Source organism: Leuresthes tenuis, unplaced genomic scaffold (genome assembly GCF_036924035.1).
Source record: "Leuresthes tenuis unplaced genomic scaffold, fLeuTen1.0.hap1 SCAF_7, whole genome shotgun sequence".
Classification (NCBI taxonomy): Eukaryota; Metazoa; Chordata; class Actinopteri; order Atheriniformes; family Atherinopsidae; genus Leuresthes; species Leuresthes tenuis.
The window spans coordinates 36,275,073-36,296,087 of NW_027325361.1; the positions used below are offsets into that span (position 1 = coordinate 36,275,073).

Below are 21,015 nucleotides of genomic sequence, written 5' to 3' on the forward strand. Positions count from 1 at the left end.
GACATGCCCAGGTGAGAGAGTGGTACTGATCTGTTGGCTTGCTTCAGGTTGGAATAAACATGGTCTGATGCAGGGATGTCCAAAGTCGGTCCTCAAGGGGTTTTAGATGTTTCCCTGTTTCAACACACCTGATTCAGATTAAATGGATCTCTTCAAAAGATTGCTAAGTTCTGCACAAGCCTGCTAATGATGAATTTATCTGAATCAGGTGCTCCAGCACACCTGATTCAAATGAATGGGTCAGGTCTTTAAGCTGTGCAGAAGGCTGAGGATGACCCATTCATTTGAATCAGGTGTGCTGGAGCAAGGAAACATGGAAAACATGCAGGGTGGGGTGCATTGAGGACCAATGCACTCCGCCTTTTCTTCGTCTTTTTTCCTCACCAGTTTGTTTGTTCACCTAAATGGTATGGATGAGTTCATGTATATCAAGTTCAGTGAAGTTTATGCAAACCTTGTTACAGAATTACTTTACGTCTGCCTTTCAGGAAAGCAGACATCCAGATCTTTCAGTTAAGCCCCCAATATCTTCCAGAAAAATTGCCACTCTGCACTGCCACTGTCACAGATACAACCACTTCAAAAAGGAAGTCCTTTCAAAGCTCTGTCGAATAACTTACTAGTCAGTACTCAGCACTAAACACTTGGGTCTCTCGGACAAGAGATAGGGATTATCGTGGTTGCAAGTATTCCAAACAGTGTTTATGAAACTAATCTCTTTTGGAATACTTGCCACCACGATAATCCCTATCTCTTGTCCGAGAGACCCAAGCTCCAGTCCAGGAAAATTCTGCATACTGTATATATTCTGTGTTTGCCAAAACCCCGATGTATGCTTGTCTGGGCTAACGGTTTTGTACTGGAGCAAGCTGAAGATGAAGCTCCAGCTGAACAATATGCAGGAAGTTTGGAATGGCCTGAAGCCCATCACAGGCTATAACCAGACCACTGGCTGTACAGCAGAGGGGGGCAGAGAGAGAGCCAACAAGTTTAACACCTTTTTCAACCGATTCGACTCCACGCTGACCCCCAGCCCCCTCGATCCTCTCACCACCCGCCCCACCCACGGCCCTCCCTCCTCTCCCCCCACCATCTTCAGCCCTTTCCAACATCCCCCAACCCTTGGACCCTTCAGACATGGTGACCAGCAGTAAGGGAGCCCCACAAGGAACTGTAACTCCTCTTCACCCTGTACACAGCAGACTTCCAGTACAACTCGGAGCTGTGTCACATCCAGAAGTTCTCGGATGACACAGTGATTGTCGGCTGTGTTGGGGAGAAGCAGGAGGGTGAATACAGGAAACTAGTGGAGGACTTTGTCACTAGAACCACCTGCAGATAAACGCATCAAAGACCAAGGAGATGGTTCTGGATTTACATAAGACAAGACCCCCAACACAGCCTTTACTTGTAGAGGGGGTGGAGGTGGAGAAGGTGTTGTCCTACAAGTATCTGCCAGCGCTCTTTTCTATGGTGTGATGTGCTAGGGAGTTAAAGTGGGTAAAGTGGGTACCATCAGAAAGAGGGACACAAATACACTGGACAGAGTGATCAGACGTACTGGCTCTGTGGTGGGGATGGAGCTGGAGTCGGTTGTGGCGACTGAATCTAAAGAAAATATATGTACTGTAGGTAACAGAGTGGTATTAGGAATATGAGAAATGCAGGAACACATAGCTCCCAATTGAAAATGAATAGTATGATTATATTCTCAAACATGAAAAGATGCCTAGTCATCTTTAAAGCCATGTAAAAATCAACTAAATGTGCACTGAGATCCCTCCACCACTTTGCTGTTTGGTAGCTTTTTCTATTTTTAGAGACACAGTTTAGCTTTAGAAACATGTTAGAAACATTAAATATCCACTCAAGGAAGTGAGACTGAAAGTTTAGCATAAACATATGAATTAGTAATTCAGTAATTATGTAAGTAATTATAGCTGAAATCTGGAGGCTAAGATTAGGGAAACAGCCTGTAGCTGATTTTGTCTGTACACAAGCAGCAGACAGCTGGGACACGCACACTACAGACACACACAGCTAATCCACATGGGACAGCTGTCCTCCTGTCCTCATTGATCTGATAAACACAGACACTAACATACAGAGTCTTTACAGAATCATAGAGGCGGAGCGCTGTTTCCAGCCAAATACTAAAGCATTGGATTATGGATGTAATGAAATCTGACTTTGAAATAGCATTATCTTAAAATCAACAACCCCCTACCCTTCCTTCTTCATCATGAGAGAGCCCATAATCCTCCCTGAGCCACACCTTCTTCCAGAGATGGAGTCCCACCCTGCCGCTTTGGACAACAGGACAAAATGTTTTTTTAAGTGATACTTAATGCAGCACTAAAACATCCCAAAGCAAGAATCATATGTCACAGCAAAGTATTATAGCAAATCAGGGCCATGTATTCATTTGGGCTTGTAGTTAGGATCAGATATCGCTCTATCTTTCCATTTAACACTATATCTTGTTGGGTTGAAGTAAGCAGCAGATCTGGCGCACACACACACAACTACAACACTGAAAAATGTCTCATTGGAACAAATATTCATAAAATGTGCGACAAATGTCATGTTGACCAATATGATGATTGTTGATTTGATTCCACTTTAATGTAAATTTGTCAAATTTATAAACAAATAAAAAATTTTGCCCATAATATTTCATCGGTGCTCACAGATGTACATCTTAAATGTTGGCAGTAAGTTATAGCACTTAAACTGCACTGAGGCCTCACAAAAAAGACTCGATAAAGGTTTAAAGTAGAACATATAAAAGACACATAAGAATTATTATGTGGTATGAGACAAACACATACTCAGACACAGGGTGTCCCTGGCTGGAAGTGTGATTGTATTTCGGACAGCTGCAGGAAGCTGTCATCCCAGATTAACGGAGAGAGGGTGTCCTGTGTACCATGTTCACAAACTGTCAACCCTTTAGTAAAAGTGTAACTATGACACATCAACTCCACAGACACATGCTTCATAGTCAAACAGTAACATTCAGACCTCATCTGGTTATATAAAGCAGACAAATTATGAACTTAGTCTTTGTTAGTTTGACCACCAGAGAGTAATTTAATTTTGTACACTGTAAAACTTCCCACTCTGTACTTTGGGTCATAGTTTCCCAACTTCAAACCTTAGAGGTCAGGAACAAAGTTCACTGATGCAATTTTTCTTCAAAACGTCTGCTTTTAAAAGACTTGATGATTAAATTGTAAAAAGACTGATGGTAAATGATGCAGACGAACGATGATTAATGACATAATGATTTGTTTCAGGAAGAAAACTTTAAATGTAAGGTGTTAATGTCGATTTCATAAAAATACTTGCTGTTTCTATATTTTGGATGAAGTGGATCAATGCAACTGAAAGGGTCTTATGAGTGTGGTATATGCACATGTGCATTTACCAAATAATCGGATAATTTCAGAGTTTAGGCCAGGTCCAGGGCCGGGATGACGTTAGCTGAGCCCTAATAGATAATGACAGACATTGCTGATTATATTAACTCACTAGTTAATATAGTCCAGAAACAAACTAATGTACACAGAGCAGTGTTTTCTGGGGTTTAACCAGGGAGTCGCAATGCATTACACACACTTGGATAGATTATATTATGAGCCCAGGGGACAGTGAGCTAAGATGGGCTAAGACAGATGGAGCAGCTGTCCACAACACACAGCAACAGACTTGTATGGAACCAAACAGACCACAGAATAAACAGTTTGTTAGCTTCTGTCCTTCGCTGACAGATCTCTAATTAATCTTGACATTTACTACACCACTTTAGCCAACATTTAATTTAAATTATTATTTCTAAAATTGGCATCTATATAGCGCTAAATTACAACAAATGTCATCTCAAGGTACTTCAAAGATACCTCTGGACAAGATATCTGAAGAACTTTCATACTCTGGGAAAGTAAAGAATCTTTTTTCTTTGCTTTTTTGCAAGTTTCTTGCTCAAGGCCTGAAGTGATAAGATTATATATTCCCTCACAAACAACCCAGTCTATAACAACCACGCAGTCTCATAACGAACTTCATGATAATTTAATTTTGCAAACTGTTTTCTTGATGAGCCAATTCCAGTTGATGATGAGAAACATAAAGACTTTAGGTCTTTATATCATCAATGCATCAATTCTGCATTGATGCATTGATGGAGCCAACACAAAATTATAATATAGTAATAAAAAATGTAGGTTTTCCGGCCTCAGCGGAACAATAAAGTTGCAAGCATTGTTATGTTAAACTGCTCTATAACTAAAGAACAAAAGAATAAACAGCAGAGGAAGAAGGAGAAGAAACACATAGTTCCAATGTTAAGCTAATGTTACATTGTGTTATGCTACATTACACTGATGTCTTGGGTGATATTGAGGAGGAAGACAGAACAAAACTTAAGTACTTAAATATTTGAAAACAGACCTTTAGACTTTAGTCTGACAGGAATTAGATAAGCTTACTTGTCATTGCATAATAAACACACAGAAATCTGTTTGACAACAATCCATTCCAGTTAGTATAGTAGCATACATCATAAATAAAATGTATGTATAATCTATGAGTATAATATTCAATAAAATGTCAAAATACCAACCTGCTGCATTGAATGGATCCATAACCCAGGCATACTGAGCACTGTTGTTTGGGAAGTATTTTTGAAACAATCGTCTCAGGGAAGAGATGTGCTGCTTAATACATGGGATCACTGTGGTGGCTCCAGAGTCAGCGGTTTCAGCAACTTCACTCAGGTTCTCAAAGACATCTATGTTTGGCTGATCGCGGCGCCTGCCCCATACCTCGAGCTTTTGGGAGAATGCAGTGATCTTGTCTGCCAGGTGAGGTAGGTGCTCGTCTTTGCCTTGAAGCTGAAGATTTAATTCATTCAGCTTGCCAAACACATCGCTGAGGTAGGCCAGTTTAAACAGAAATTGTTCATCACTGAAGTTGCTGGCACCCTCATACATGCGCTCCTCCTCCAAGAACATCCGAATCTCTGCCCTGAGCTCAAAGACGCGCGACTTTGCCCTGGGAGAGCCACCTTGCTTCACTGTGAAACAGCACAGATGTGTGATCAGCTCCCATTTCCTCAAAGTGAGAACAGTCGCGCTTTCAGGGGTCGGATTTTGATAAATTTCACCACACTCACGACTTCTGTCAAAACCTCATTTAGTTCACGGCTGAGCTGTCTTGACGCGAGCGCTTCCCTGTGAATGACACAGTGCGCACCTGGCGCAACCCTCTTTATTAGTGCCTGCAGCCCGTTTCTTGACCCTGCCATGGTCTGTGCGCCATCAGAGCAAAAGCCCACACAGTTTTCCCATTTAAGGTGGTGGACAGCTTTTAATTTTGCTGCGCTTGTCTTGTCAAGCATAACTGACACCATGTCTAGAGCAGCAGGGAGAATGAGCTGCTCAGCAATTGTGTGTGGTTTTTCGCATTGTGCAATTCTGTATGCAACTCTATATGAAGCCATTTGTGCTTTACTGTTTACTGATGCAGCTTTTAACATGCGATTCTCCTGTTGACGGTATTCTGCCAGTTTTCTTTTAAAGAAATCAATGGGCTTATTGACGTGACTGGGGTGTGTGGTCTCCAGGTGTCTTCTTAATTTGTTGGGTCTCGTGCTGTCTGCTGCTAGCAGTTTAAGACACAGAACACACATGGGTCTCTCCTCTGCCCCCACCGCCGTTTCCGTGAATCCAAGAGCAAGATGCCCTTCATAATATTTCCTTTTCATTTGGCTTTTTGGTTGATGAGGCCCGTCTGGTTTGCGTCTCTCTGCTGGCGCTGGTTCGACAACTTTTGTGGTCCGTGTCAAAAATTTATCCATGTTGTTATTGCCCCCACTAGTCTGCTACCCATCGGCGCGAAAACTTCCCCTCCTACAAACGGCTTCTGTCCAATCCTGCGTTAGCAACTGTAACTATGCACAAGAGTCCAGTTAAGCTTTCGGCAAATTTTCAGTTCCTCTTCGTTTGAACTACGCTAACATTTAATCTGGAGAATGTATCTTTCAAACGCATATAGGAGACCTTTTGTCTGCTTCTATGTGACACCTCTGAAGAATTTTGCGCGCTTTCACATGCACTGCATCTATAGTCACACAAACACACTCTGCGAGTGTCAGGGAGTTGCTATCAATATGCGGGAGAGTTGGGATGTCTGGATAAAAATAGGCATAGAAGGGGAATATTTCCTCCCGTCTGGCGTGCCCCACCTGTCACGTCTCCCCACCAGTGGGGCGTGCCCCACACTTTGAGAACCGCGGGATTAAAGGAACTGCATTAGGCTGGTTTAAGTCATACCTGTCATGCAGGGGATTTGCCTAAGGACCAGGGTCCTTAGGCAAGACCCCCTTACCCTACCTACCTACCTGTAAGTCACTTTGGATAAAAGCGTCTCCTAAATGCATAAACATAAACATAATATAAATAATGGACTTAGGATAACAAATCCACTGTCTTTTAAAAAATCTATTTGACAATAATGTTTCTTCTCCAACATAATAAACCATAGAGGACAAAATACCATAAACAGGAATAGTTTTCCCTGTGAAAACTATATTTTTATGTATTTTCTAGGTGCTTTAACATCTTTTAGTTCTTCATTCATTCTTCAGCCTGTACATGGAGTATATAGCCTAATATTAGCCAATTCAAAATAAACAGGAAATACTAACCTGGTATTTGACATATAAATCTGGGTGACGACGCTGCAGCTGTTTTACGAGGTTGGATGTGTTGCCTCCTTTGGCTCCTATAGCTCAGTGACAGCGTCTGCACAGTGGACAGCCATTGTGCCATTTTGCGCGCTTTCACATGCACTGCATCTATAGTCACACAAACACACTCTGCGAGTGTCAGGGAGTTGCTATCAATATGCGGGAGAGTTGGGATGTCTGGATAAAAATAGGCATAGAAGGGGAATATTTCCTCCCGTCTGGCGTGCCCCACCTGTCACGTCTCTCCACCAGTGGGGCGTGCCCCACACTTTGAGAACCGCGGGATTAAAGGAACTGCATTAGGCTGGTTTAAGTCATATTTATCTGATAGATTTCAGTTTGTTCTTGTAAACAAAGAATATTCCTCGCATACCAGCGTAAATTCTACAGGGTTCTGTGCTTGGACCGATTGTTTTTACTTTATACATGCTTCCATTAGGTAACATTATCAGACAGCAAGGCATAGATTTCCATTGCTATGCTGATGATACTCAGCTGTACTTATCTATGAAACCAGATGAAACCAATAGGGTGGTGAGACTACAAGCATGTTATGGGTCAAATTTACCCACTTTAATGTTAAAAAATCTAAAAGAAATAGTTGAAAGTATTTTTCTGGATGAAACTTCTTCTATCTGGCTTAACCCCTTAATATTTTTACGTCCCTGGGCCCAGTATGCATACTTCAGGACAAATCTGGGGTTTTCCTCCATCCCCCCTTTATATGTACCTACATAAGTTATATATTGTTGGGAAGCTAAGGGTCTTGCGAATTGAATGATGTATGCCAATCCAGGATACACTCTGGAGAACTGTGGACACAGTAACTGATGGTAACTTGTGTCAAACCAGTTGCAAATACAAAAAAGTGACAAAGTCACCTATGAAGCCTCACAGTATTCTAAGAAAAGATACAACTCCAACAAAAACGGTCCTGTTACGTTGGCAAGGGTCCAGTTAATGTACTCCAGTAAAATAGTTAGTCTACAACAAGACTTACGCCCACAAAGACACATAGTCTGCGGAGGCAACCTTTCAAAATTCCCGTCAGATGCATATTTTTCCGCATATTCTAGATCATAACTTCAGTTAGCATGCATGTATTAGCCACACTGTGGTACCGAAACAGCTCTGGTCTTTAAACTTTTGATTGACATCTGATTTGTTCCAATTAGAGTTGTCACGATACCAAAACAAGTAACCACGACACTATACCAGACAAAGCATCACGGTTCCGGGTATTATCGCGATACTGCAGCCTTTTTTTATTATCATTATTTTCATGAACTGCAATGTATTTGTACAAGTTATAAATACTTATTAATACTTATTAACTAATACTAATAATAGGGACTGTGATAGTGTGGTGGTAAGATTGCCAACTTTCATGTTGGTGACCTGGGTTCAAATCCCCTGCATACCTGTCATGCAGGGGATTTGCCTAAGGACCAGGGTCCTTAGGCAAGACCCCCTTACCCTACCTGCCTACCTGTAAGTCACTTTGGATAAAAGCGTCTCCTAAATGCATAAACATAATATAAATAATGGACTTAGGATAACAAATCCACTGTCTTTTAAAAAATCTATTTGACAATAATGTTTCTTCTCCAACATAATAAACCATAGAGGACAAAATACCATAAACAGGAATAGTTTTCCCTGTGAAAACTATATTTTTATGTATTTTCTAGGTGCTTTAACATCTTTTAGCTCTTCATTCATTCTTCAGCCTGTACATGGAGTATATAGCCTAATATTAGCCAATTCAAAATAAACAGGAAATACTAACCTGGTATTTGACATATAAATCTGGGTGACGACGCTGCAGCTGTTTTACGAGGTTGGATGTGTTGCATCCTTTGGCTCCTATAGCTCAGTGGCAGCGTCTGCACAGTGGACGGCCATTGTCTATTGCTTTACCGTCTGTGCCTTGTTTAAACCCAAAACAGTTACAAATGTGGCTTTTGGAGTTTGTTTTTAGTGGTGCCACTAGCACGCTGCGGCAGACTCGCCGCTTGGGCCCAGTGCTTCTGCCATGGTAAGTGTGTGTGTGTGTTGTGTCGTGTTTGTAACCGCTATGCGCGTCTGGGCGAGACAGAACTTTCATTTTGAAGCGAATTTCTATCAAAGCGAGCTGTCTACATGGAGTTTGTTCTAGCCGTCAGAAACACACGAACAGCCAATCAGCTAACAGATGGGCGGACTCAGCGTGCGGAAACAGACCAGTAACAGGCAAACAGCCAATCATTCAGCAGCTTGTCGTTCGGTTGCCATGTGGGTTTGTTTATAAGGGAGTAGCAAGCGGGGAGAAGCTGGGGGATGGTTGAGGCGGCCGCTGTGTAGCAGAAACTGGCACCGTTAGTATAGTAATCCACGGTAGTACCGTCGTGTAGAATTTCTAGTATAGTAGGAACCTAATGAAATTCTGAAAACAACGGTATGCAGGTTGAGGGAAATGTAACGTGTAAAAGGCGTCACAGAGAAGTAGTATAGCTTCTTGAGTTGCAAATTACGCATCATCGTGAGTAATTTGAGATTCTGCAGTTTATTCGTTTATTTTCTTACAACATGGCTAAATGGATGTCAAAAACAAAATACAGTAAGCAGGAAGCCTCAGAGGTTTGTTTACGACGGGACAGTGATGCATATAATGTCAGAGGGGGACAATAATAATGACTGGACGAAGCATCTGAGGAGGGAAACGTTCCTCTCGACAAGTAAGTATTATTGATATTTTACTGTTATTTTACTTAATATTATTATACTTATAGACAGATGAATATAGATAGATACTTGATAGTTAGATACTTTATTGTTCCCAAAGGAAAATGTGGGCTCAGTGTTATCACTCTGCAGCATCTCATCTCATCAATAAAGCAAATGTCGAAAAAGAGCAAAAAGTTGTGTTAATTATTATATACACAGGTCAGTCTTTCTGGTCTTATAAAAATACATTTATTTGTTTTTTCTTGGTTTTACATAACAGAACGTCTGAAGATAATTGAGACAAGGGTTTCTCTAAAAACAGAGTGGAACAAAACAAAAGGTTTAGAGGAGCCCCATCCCCCCTCTTCTGGAAAAGGTAAAAAGCAAGAGGTCGAGGGAGAAGAGTGGGGTATTTTCTGCCTTTTGAAATGTAATAATTTTTGTGCTGGACATATTCTGATACGATTTTTCTTTTTTGTTTTCCAACTGTCCTTTTAGGTACATGGGGGAGTTGGTCTATCATGGCCTGTTAAGATACAACAAGGTCTTATACAAAACATAGAAGTAGACTTTCTTCTACCACTTCATGTACATTGATTTTGTGTATGCAACTTGCCCACAACACCTCCAGGAGGCTAGACAGTGATCACTGGCGTCCCAGAGTCACTCACCTAATGCTAGCCATCACTGCTCCTCACACCACAACAACCATCTTTTCTTTTTTTTTTCTCTAACCACAAACTACCCCAGCCTCTCACCAACTGCACACCAGTCATAGCGGGTGCGGATACAAACCCTGGTTCGGGTAGGGGGCAATGAAAGTAAAGAGGGTGCCAAGAGTGGAGGCAGGACAAGACACACTAGCAGATTTAGCAGACAAATTCAACTAAACCGTCCTACAATCACTAAAAATGCTAGCAAAAACAATGCCATTACAGGCCAGCTTACCAAAAATGGCCGCCTGGTTTCAAAAGGCTCACACAGGCCACACCCTCAACTTAAATACATCCTGGATTTCTTCCTAGCTTCTTTCAAGAGTCTGCTTACCCTAAGCGCTCCCCCTGCTGGGCCCCCAGCTACTATTGCTTCTTCTAATCCAAATCCACTGACAAGACTTTACTGCCTCATCTGACACTTCCTTCACTATTTTCCTCAAACTCTGTCCACTTACACCCAACTGCCTGAATGAGACAACAGACTTTGCAACAAATCCTCGACAGCCTACTTCCAGTGAACAGATCCTAACTTTCATCCTCGCTGCTCTGCTTCTGCCCCAACTCCACATACCTAAACTTTTTCCTTTCATATGCTTCTGCCACTAATTTCTCCCAATGAATAGTCAGCTCTATGAAATAGACTCTCATTCTACTCCTAGACCACAAGACTATATCAGGCCTTAGATTTGTAGAGGCTATTTCTTGGGGAACAACAAGATTTCCTCCTGCATCTACTTGCATTTCCCAATCCCAAGCATTCTCTAAGCTGCCTTGCCTCCTTATTATCTTATTAACTTTCTGCCCCTTCTGAACAAACTGAATTGCCACTCTCTTAACCTTAGACCCTCCTAAATTCACCTGCCTTTGTTTATCTTATCTTATCCTACCACATTCCAACCACACCTTCCCTCCCTCCAACTCATGTGGAGAGCTATCAGCCGGTCTCTCTCCTCCCGTTTCTGTCTAAAATCATTGAAAGGGCGTCTTTAAGCAGGTCACTGATTACCTCTCACATAACAACCTCATTGACCCAAACCAATCTGGGTTTAAAAGTGGACACTCCACCGAAACGGCTCTGTTGGCTGTGACAGAACCCTTAAAAGAAGCCAGAGCGACAGCTAAGTCCTCTGTCCTTATCCTGATCGACTTATCGGCTGCATTTGACACTGTCAACCACAGTATCCTTTTGTCCATACTCTCTAGCATGGAAATCACAGGGAGAGCGCACTCCTCGTTTGAATTGTACCTCACTGGTCGGTCATTCAAAGTATCCTGGCTTGGTCACACTTCTGCAGCGCACCACCTCGCCATAAAGGTCCCCCAAGGTTCAGTACTGGGACCTCTTCTCTTTGCCATATACACCACCTCACTGGGTATATCATCTGATCGCATGGCTTCTCATACCAATGTTATGCTGATGATACCCAGCTCTATCTGTCATTCCCACCTGACGACCACACGGTCTCAGCACGAATCTCAGACTGTCTCTCTGACATATCAACATGGATGAAAGCCCATCACCTCCAACTTAACCTCCCAAAAACTTAACTGCTTGTCTTCCCAGCCAAACCAACCATACACCACAGCATCTGCATCCAAACTGAATCCCTATCTCTTGCTCCATCAAAGGTTGCTAGAAACTTGGGTGTCATGATTGATGACCAACTAACCTTTATAGATCACGTTACATCTGTTGCCCGTTCATGCCGCTTTGCATTACTAAACATAAGAAAGATCAGACCATACCTAACCCAACATGCCGCCCAGCTCCTGGTGCAGGCCATGGTCATCTCCCGCCTTGACTTCTGCACTGCTCTCCTAACTGGTCTCCCAGCCTGTGCTGTGAAACCTCTGCAGATGGTCCAGAACGTGGTGGCGCTTCTGGTCTTCAATCAGCCTAAAAGAGCACAGGTCACCTCTCTGTTCATTGAACTCCACTGACTCCCCTTAGCCGCCCGCATCAAATTCAAGTCACTGATGTTAGCCTACAAAGTGCTTAATGGAACGGCTCCCATCTACTTGAATGCTCTTGCAAAGGCTTATGTCACAACTCAGTCCCTCCGTTCGTCGCAGGATTGTCGTCTAGCAGTGCCTACACCACACTTAAGACAATCCAAACTCTGTTCATGTGTCGTCCCACGATGGTGGAATGACCTACCGAGCGCTACCAGAACAGGGGCGTCCCTGTCTATCTTCAAGAAACTCTTGAAAACCCAGCTCTTCAGAGAGCATCTCCTATCCCAGCACTTACCTTGTACTTACCTACCCCCTCTATCTCTGCACTTTATCTTTCTGTACTTCCCTCAATGCCTGCACCCTATCTCTACACTGTCACCTCTGACAGAGTCTGATGAGTGGGTTCCTTCTATGTAGTTTATTGTTAGCTTTTTTTATATATATAGCTTGTTATATCTTCATTTGTAAGTCGCTTTGGATAAAAGCGTCTGCTAAATGCAAAAACATTAACATCTTCAATACCTGCAGCTAAGCTTCTTAATACTTGGTTATGTCGCCAAGTATACCGGCCTTGTGACAGACTAACCTTACAACTTGACAGAATGTGCTTTAGAGTTGCAGTACCTGAACATAATGAACATAACGGGTCTCCATTAACCTAGAGTTTTAGGTTCTGGGGAGGTGGCAATACATCATATGTTGCGCCTATCAAAAATCTAATACTCCTTTCCTCCATTCTCCACAGCTCTTTCTTCTCTACACCTACAGACCTTCTGTACACCTTCCCAATTCAACCATTGTCCCTGCTTAATAAGGAAATAAACTGTTTCTCCCAAACTATTCTCAATTGCCTCCACAAAAACTTTAGGATATCAGGTGCACTTTTATAAACCCGGTAGGGGACTCCATTTGGCCCTGGGGCTGACGAAGCCTTTGCACGCCTGACTACCTCCTCAACCTCTTTCCACCTCGGTGGTCTAACATCCATCTTATGAGCTATCTCTCCTAATGGTGGCATGTCAGGTGGAAGGCATACTACTCTACACTGCTCAAGATCTGAATATGTATTTGTAGTGTCCACGGTATCCTTTTGTTTTTATTCCATTTTGTGAGTCACTCATGGGCTGACTGTATTTTAGCCGCTCATGTTTGTTGAGAAAAAAATATGTAAAAAGATGGAATGATGCGATAGAGGATGCGGTTCAAAATAAAGAATGGAGTTTATTTGTGATGGATTTACAACTGATCAAAGAAAATACTGTAAACAAACTATATCAAGGTTTAAACTAAGACCATCTGTACGGTCCGTGAGGTCTAAAGACTGTGTGCTTCAGTCAACCACACCACTAGACTGCAGCACCTTGCTTTTAAGCCCTCTCACCTGCAGGATCACAGTCATTAATAAATACACACACCTGTACATTGCCAAACTATATTCCAACAGAAATTGAAATACAAACTAAGAAATTGGCTCCTACATAACCGGCCACTAATTGTTTTTGAAGTAGCACAAAACAATTATCAAAATATATTAAAAGGAGCCCGTACTAACTTATCACTATTCATTAAATGCATTCATTTGATTAAAAAATCCTATGTGGTTGTACTCATCTTTTGGAGGGATCATCATAAATAATCTAGTTATTCTTTGCATAGCAAGATGTGGTTTGGGGTGAGAGGTTCTGGGTCTTGTGGGTCAATGGAGACTGTAGTGATTGGGTGGCTATTCAAGATGGCCTCCACCTCACGTAACAGGGTTTGCAGCCCTTCATCATTAAGAGTCTGCTGCTTTAGGACAGAATGAAGCACCTGCCTCCGAGATCTTATGAGACGCTCACATACACCTCCATGGTGGGATGCTCCAGGGGAATTAAAACTTTTGTGCCAACAAAAGTCATCCCATTATCTGACCTAATATGTTTAGCTTGTCCTCTTCTACAACTGTCTCAAAGCATTGAGACAGGAGTCTGTGTCAAGGGAGATGGCAACTTCAGTATGAACAGCTCTGCTGGTCATGCAGGTGAATAACACTCCCAACCTCTTCAATGTGGTGCGTCCTCTTTTTGTTTCGATTGGACCAAAATAATCAACACCAACATTGGTAAAAGGAGGCAAGTCTGGCTTGAGCCTTTCCAGTGGCAAATCAGCCATTTTCTGCTCTCCAATTCTGGTTCTGTTACATTGGCATACAACACATTCACCTATTGTTTTTTCTTGCTGCAGAGTTGGCTTTAATTATCCAATATCTCTTTCGAAGCTCTGAGAGAATGTGGTTGCGCCCTCCGTGTCCAGTTTTTCATGGAAATATCTTAGAATAAGAGTGGAAATATGTGAATATTTAGGAAGTATGACAGGGAACTTATTCTGGCATAGCTGCCCTTGTCAGGCGTCCTCCCACTCTGAGCACGCCAGCCTTTAATACTGGGTCAAGCTTGTAGAGGTTACTTGTCTTTTTGAAACCTGCTGTCATCTGCAATGCAGTCATGTCCTCTGAAAAGTACTGATTTTGGGTTAGGTGGATGATTGAGTTCTCTGCCTTCTCCAGATCTTTCACATAGATGCTCTGTCTACCCAATGTGGATTTGATGCCTGTCATCCTGACATAGTGTCCTGTTCCACACTATTATCAGCACCTCCAGTGGCTGTGTGTGAAACACTTGCAGTGTAATGAAAATCTTTTCTTTTGTGAGCCAGTATTTTCAAAGTTTCTTTGAGTTTGTGAAGCCATGCTACTGCAACCTTCAGCTTTCTCCAGCTGGAGAAGTACATGACAAGCTTGTACGTAGGATTATCATAGTCTTTGACAATGACTGTACTTACAGTATGACTTCTCTTGACCTCTATGTCATCAACAGAGAGGGGTGAATTCCAAAGGAAATTTTGACCAGTCCTTTTCTGATCTCTAGAGTATATATGGGCCATGGATCCATGTCCTGTTCACCATAAAGGTGCCTGCTGTCTGTCCCCTAGATGCAACATCAGCCGGATTGACCCTTGTGTTCACATATCTCCATTGTGTCATCTCTGTGGTCTCCTTAATGAGAGAGATCCTGTTCGCCACAAAACTGTGGAATCTTGTGTGTTGGTTTGCAATGTAACTAAGCACTGCTTGGCTGTTGGTCCAAAACACTGAGCTTTCTAGCTGCATCTGTAGCTCTGTTCTGAGCACTTTATCTACTCTGGTGGCTAATACTGCAGCAGCAAGCTCCATCCTTAGGATTGTCATTTTCTTGAGGGGAGCTACTCTTAACCCCCAGCAGTCTAAGCCTATAGCAGCCTAACTATGGGATGTTTCAGGATCACCTGAACCAATGAACCAATGAAGAGAAGCTAAGACTGGAGAAACATGATCATGGCTTCATGATCATGATACAGTAGTCCAGTCTTGAAGTAACAAATGCATTACTCTGAGACAGGATGTTCCTGATTTTAACAATATTACGAAGGTGAAAGAAAGCTGTCCTGGAAACCTGTTTTATATGTGCGTCAAATGATAAATTCTGTTAAAAAATAACTCCAAGGTTCCTCACTGTACAACTAGAGGCCAAGGCAATACCTTGTAAAGTAACTATATAACTAGACAATTTCTCCCTGAAGCGCTCAGGTCCAAAGAGAACAACTTCAGTTTTGTCTGAATTTAAAAGCAGACAGTTCTGAGTCATCCAGGTCTTTGTGTCTTTAAGACAGGCTTGTAGTCTGACCAACCTATTGGTTTCATCTGGTTTCATAGATAAGTACAGCTGAGTATCATCAGCATAACAATGGAAATTTATGCCATGCTGTCTAATAATGTTACCTAATGGAAGCATGTATAAAGTAAAAAGAATTGGTCCAAGCACAGAACCCTGAGGAACTCCATGACTTACTCCAATGTGTGAGGAAGATTCTTCATTTACAAGAACAAACTGGAATCTATCAGATAAATATGACTTAAACCAGCCTAATGCAGTTCCTTTAATCCCAAAAACATGTTCAAGTCTCTGTAACAGAATGCTGTGATCGATCGTATCAAATGCAGCACTGAGATCCAACAGGACAAGCACAGAAACAAGTCCGCTATCAGAGGCCAACAGGAGATCATTGGTAACTTTCACCAGTGCTGTTTCTGTGCTATGATGCATTCTGAATCCTGACTGAAACTCTGAAAATATCAGATTATTTCTACGTAAATGATCACAAAGTTCAGCTGCAACAATTTTTTCAACTTTAGACAAAAAAGGGAGATTGGATATAGGTCGATAAGTAGCCAAAACTTCTGAATCAAGAGTAGGTTTTTTAAGTAAAGGTTTAATTACAGCAACCTTAAAAGTCTGAGGTACATATCCTGTCAACAAAGACCGATTGATCAAATCCAATATGGAAGTGTCAATTAAGGGGAAAACCTCCTTGAACAGTCTGGTTGGGATTGGGTCTAAAATAAAAGTTGATGGTTTAGAAGAGACTATTGCTGTTGGTATCTCAGAAAGATCAACTGGGCAGAAGCCGTCTAAATGCAAATCAGGTCCTAAAGATACTTTTAAAGCTGCTCTACTTGATGATACATCAGTGATAATAGTGGGAAGGATTCCATTAATCTTCTCTCTGATAGAAACAATTTTATTGATAAAGAATCTCATGAAATCATCACTGCTGAGAGTTAAAGGAATACATGGCTCAACAGAGCTCGGACTCTTTGTCAGCCTGGCAACAGTGCTGAAAAGAAACCTGGGATTATTCTTATTCTCTTCTATCAATGATGAATAATAAGCAGTTCTAGCTTTACGAAGTGCTTTCTTATACGTTATTAAACTATCTTTCCAGACTAATTGAGACTCTTCTAAATTAGAGGAAAACCACTGTCTCTCCAGCTTTCTTGCAGTCTGCTTTAAAGCAGCTGTGAATTATACCAAGGAGCCAACCTCTTCTGACTGATTACCTTCCTTTTCAGAGGGGCAACATTGTCCAGTGTTGTACGCATTGAAGCTGTAGTGCTGTCAACAAGAGAGTCAAGTTCTACTGGAGTAAAATTTAGGTAGCCGTCCTCTGTCATATCTGCACATGGCAGTGAAGAAAAGGATGATGAAATTAACTTTTTAAAACGGGTTACAGCATTCTCTGATAGACACCTTCTATTTATAAAATTCTTCTCAGAACCAGTATAGTCAAGTAATTTAAATTCAAAAGTTATCAGAAAATTTCACATAAGATTTTGAGGGAACACTGTTAACTGTTCACTCTCAATGCCATAAGTCAGCACAAGGTCAAGGATGTGATTAAGGTAGTGAGTAGGTCTGTGAACACTTTGAGAAAATCCAATAGAGTCTAATATAGAATTAAAGTTAATATTTAGGCTGTCATTTTCAACATCTACATGAATATTAAAGTCACCCACTACAATGACTTTATCTGTACTCAGCACTAACTGGGATAAACACTTGGGAGAAAGGATAAGACTAAAGGGAAGTTTCGATTGCAATCTTTTGGTTTCCTTAGCTAGGAAATATTTTTTTCTGAATTGGCTCTGTATGTATGAATTACAATGAATTGGACTTTCATTGGCTTGAATTGGACAGTATCATTGAAGTGCCTTGAGATGATATTTGTTGTGATTTGGAGCTATTTAAATAAAATTAATTTAATTTAATTGAACTGAAGGTGTAGTTGTGGAGAAGAGGGCGTCTAGTTTGGTAACCTCAGGATTGCATCTCTGCTTTTTGCGGATGATGTGGTTCTGTTGGCTTTTTCAAGCCACAACCTTCAATGGGCACTGGAGCGGTTTGTAGCCGAGTGTGAAGCGGCCGGGATGAAGATCAGCTCTTCCAATTCCAAGGCCATGTTTCTCAACCGGAAAAAGGTGGAGTGCTCTCTCCGGGTTGGGGATGAGTCCTTGCTTCAGCCAGAGGAGTTTAAGGTATCTGGGTATCTTTTTCACGAGTGATGGCAGGTTGGAATGAGAGATGGAAACACGGATTGGGGCTTCGGCAGCAGTAATGAGGGCACTGCTCTAGTCAGTTGTGGTGAAGAAGGAGCTGAGCTGGAAGGTGAGGCTCTCGATTTACTGGTCCATCTTTGTTCCAATCCTCACCTATGGTCACAAGATCTGGATCGTGACCGAAAGAACAAGATCGCGGACACTAGCAGCTCAAATGGGTTTCCTTTGGAGGATGGCTGGGCTCAGCCTTAGAGATAGGGTGAGGAGCTCAACTGTTTGGAGGGAGCTCAGAGGAGAGCCACTGCTCCTTCGCATCAAAACGAGTCAGCTCAGGTGGTTCGGTCATCTGGTTAGGATGCCTTCTGGTCGCCTCCCTTTGGAGGTTTTCTAGGCATGTCCTACTGGGAGGAGACCTCAGGGCCGACCCAGGACTCGTAAGAGAGATTATATGTCCCTTCCTGGGAATGCCTCGGGATCTACCAGGAAGAACTAGAGAGTGTTGCTGGGGAGAGGGATCCAACCTCGGATAAGCAGATCAAAATGGATGGATGGATAGTCTAAAGCAGTAACCTTGACCCCAATTTTATTTTATTAAGACCATTATCGGAGGCAATAAGGGAGGACATTTGTAACATTAACTAATGTGGTTTCAGGACTCTAAATTCAGATTGAAACTCAGAAACAGATTGTTGCTCTGCAAATGTGCAACTGTTGCTAAAAAAGAATTTCAATAATTTTTAGAGGCAAAAGGATGGTCAAATATGTGTCTCTAATAAGCTAAAATATCAGTATCAAGAGTGTTTATTTCAAACGATGGTTTGATTACAGTAAGCTTAAAAGCCAGAGGTACATAGCCAATGGATGGAGACAAACTGATCCGATGAAATACAGAGAAGTTGATTTCCTTTAAAGAGGAAAACTGGAACGAGGTCCAACACACGTGTTGATGGTTAAGATTGCTGACAATAACTTAGGCAAATTGAGGTAAAAATCAGACGTTTCACTATTTTCAAGAGAGAGAGCCATTAGTGTTGTGTCAGCAGCAGGATCAGAATGATGATTTTTTTTCTCTTGCCACATTTCTGTAAGATATATCATTCTGACAAATTACGTTTGAAAGTAAAAGCATTTGTATCACCTTTACAAATCTGTCTGAAGACCACATGGTATGATATGTACAGACCGTGTGTATGCAGAGAATGTTTCTATTTTGCTAACTAAGCTTTTCCAACAACTGACCTTTCACAAAATTTTGCATAGGCAAATGGAAAAATGACTTGCAACCAGTTTACCCTCTTAACATGGGTAGATTAAACAGGGCTTATGTAAAGACACATTCAGACATGTCTACAAGCGTGTCATTTGTGTGTGGTAACCCTATCACTGGTAGTTTTTTGATGGGATTGTGATTTTTAACTGAATCAGTAACAATTTTAAGAGATGGCTGACAACAATACTAACATCAACTTCAACAGCAAAGAATTTCATGCTGCTTCAAAGTTGACATTGACATGAAAATCAAGACAGAGTACATTTTAAACAACCTGTTGGTTACGGCTTGATGCTATCTATGGCTCATCTCTCTGTTCCCTAAGTGTAGGTGTTATTTTCAACTGATTATTATGAAGCTGATGGGAGAGGACAATGGGGTTGGTTTTAAACAATGAGAAAATGAATGAAACCCCGATGGCCTGTGACAGGAGCAGCCCGCCCCCTCTTCGCTGATCACTAGCACCAACATAAACGACCACAGTGCCTGATCAGTACTGATGGAAGGTACAGTACCTACCTCCCTGTCAGCAGACCCATTTCCTGTTTCAGTTTTTTCAGAATTTTTTTTAAGCTGGTAGTGACTTCAGACATGTCAAAGTGTGCTCTCAAAAATAGAGAGAAGTTTTTTTCATAATTTGTCCCCTTTATTGTCTGAATAATGATACAGTGGGTCACTTAAAGCACTTCTGATTTTACAGAAGCAGCAAGAGACCTGTTGATGTGATTTGATGTGATCTCTTCTAATGAACTGGCATTATTCAAACACAATTAGAATTAATGTGGGAGAACTGGATAACAATTCAATGGGTTTGTAATTTGATTGTATAGGACTGTTTACTTTCTCTTTCACTTGTACATGTTTACTCACTCATTGAAGTGCCTTGAAATGATTTGTTGTGAATTGGTGGTTTATAAATCAAGTGGATTGAACATCTCACTGCTAAGATGTCAATAAGCCCTGAAGAGAAAAAAAAATAACAACAATGGCAGGATCAGAAATCAAATGAGATTAGAAGAAAAATAACTTTAGACAGAGATAGAGATAGACAGAGCAGGTGAAAGAGAAGTAGGTAAAACCCCTGCATGACAAGAGAAAAAAGTGAAGGGAGGGAAACAAGTAAGGGGTGATGATTCAGAGGGAGGGTGAGTGGGTTGAGTGTGCTCAGAGACTGCTGGCTGGATGGGGGTTTCCACTGCTGACCAGCAGCTGGCTATATGAGGCCATATCACTGACTAACACACTCTGTTTTAATAGTAAGGATGGATGGGAAAATGGGAAGGTCAGAGCAGTCATCCCTGCTGCATTCCACAGGAAGTACAGGACAGTGACTGACCTCAGCCTGACTCATACACACACCCAAACACCAACATACACACACACACAGAAGTATGAATAATGTAGATTAAGGAAGAAACAAGTGTAAACAGCAGTGCTGAGTGCTTAACAAAAACACACACCTAAATAATGAAAATAGAGACACATACACTCTAGATGATAAACAGGAAAAGGACAGATACATCCCTGCTCTCCTGTAAAAGCAAACCAAAAAGCAAAATGACAGACAGTCATTATAAACACACGCACACATGGAGTGTCCACTGCCAAAAAAACTGCTCTACTAGCAGCTGAATCAACTTATCATTCTACTAGTTGTTTTCTTTCTTCTTCCACAGAAACCTGACTCAAACACATCTGCTGTTTC

At 41.7% G+C, this 21,015-nt stretch overlaps 2 protein-coding genes across 2 annotated transcripts in view; one reads left to right on the plus strand and one right to left on the minus strand.

The window, feature by feature from the left end:
* The window catches only part of cpt2 (carnitine palmitoyltransferase 2), a 397,454-nt gene that overhangs the window by 142,613 nt on the left and 233,826 nt on the right, over positions 1-21,015 (plus strand). The gene's annotated exons all lie outside the window — the stretch shown is intronic.
* Positions 1-21,015, minus strand: part of LOC140312420 (cadherin-2-like) — a 127,212-nt gene that overhangs the window by 97,963 nt on the left and 8,234 nt on the right. The gene's annotated exons all lie outside the window — the stretch shown is intronic.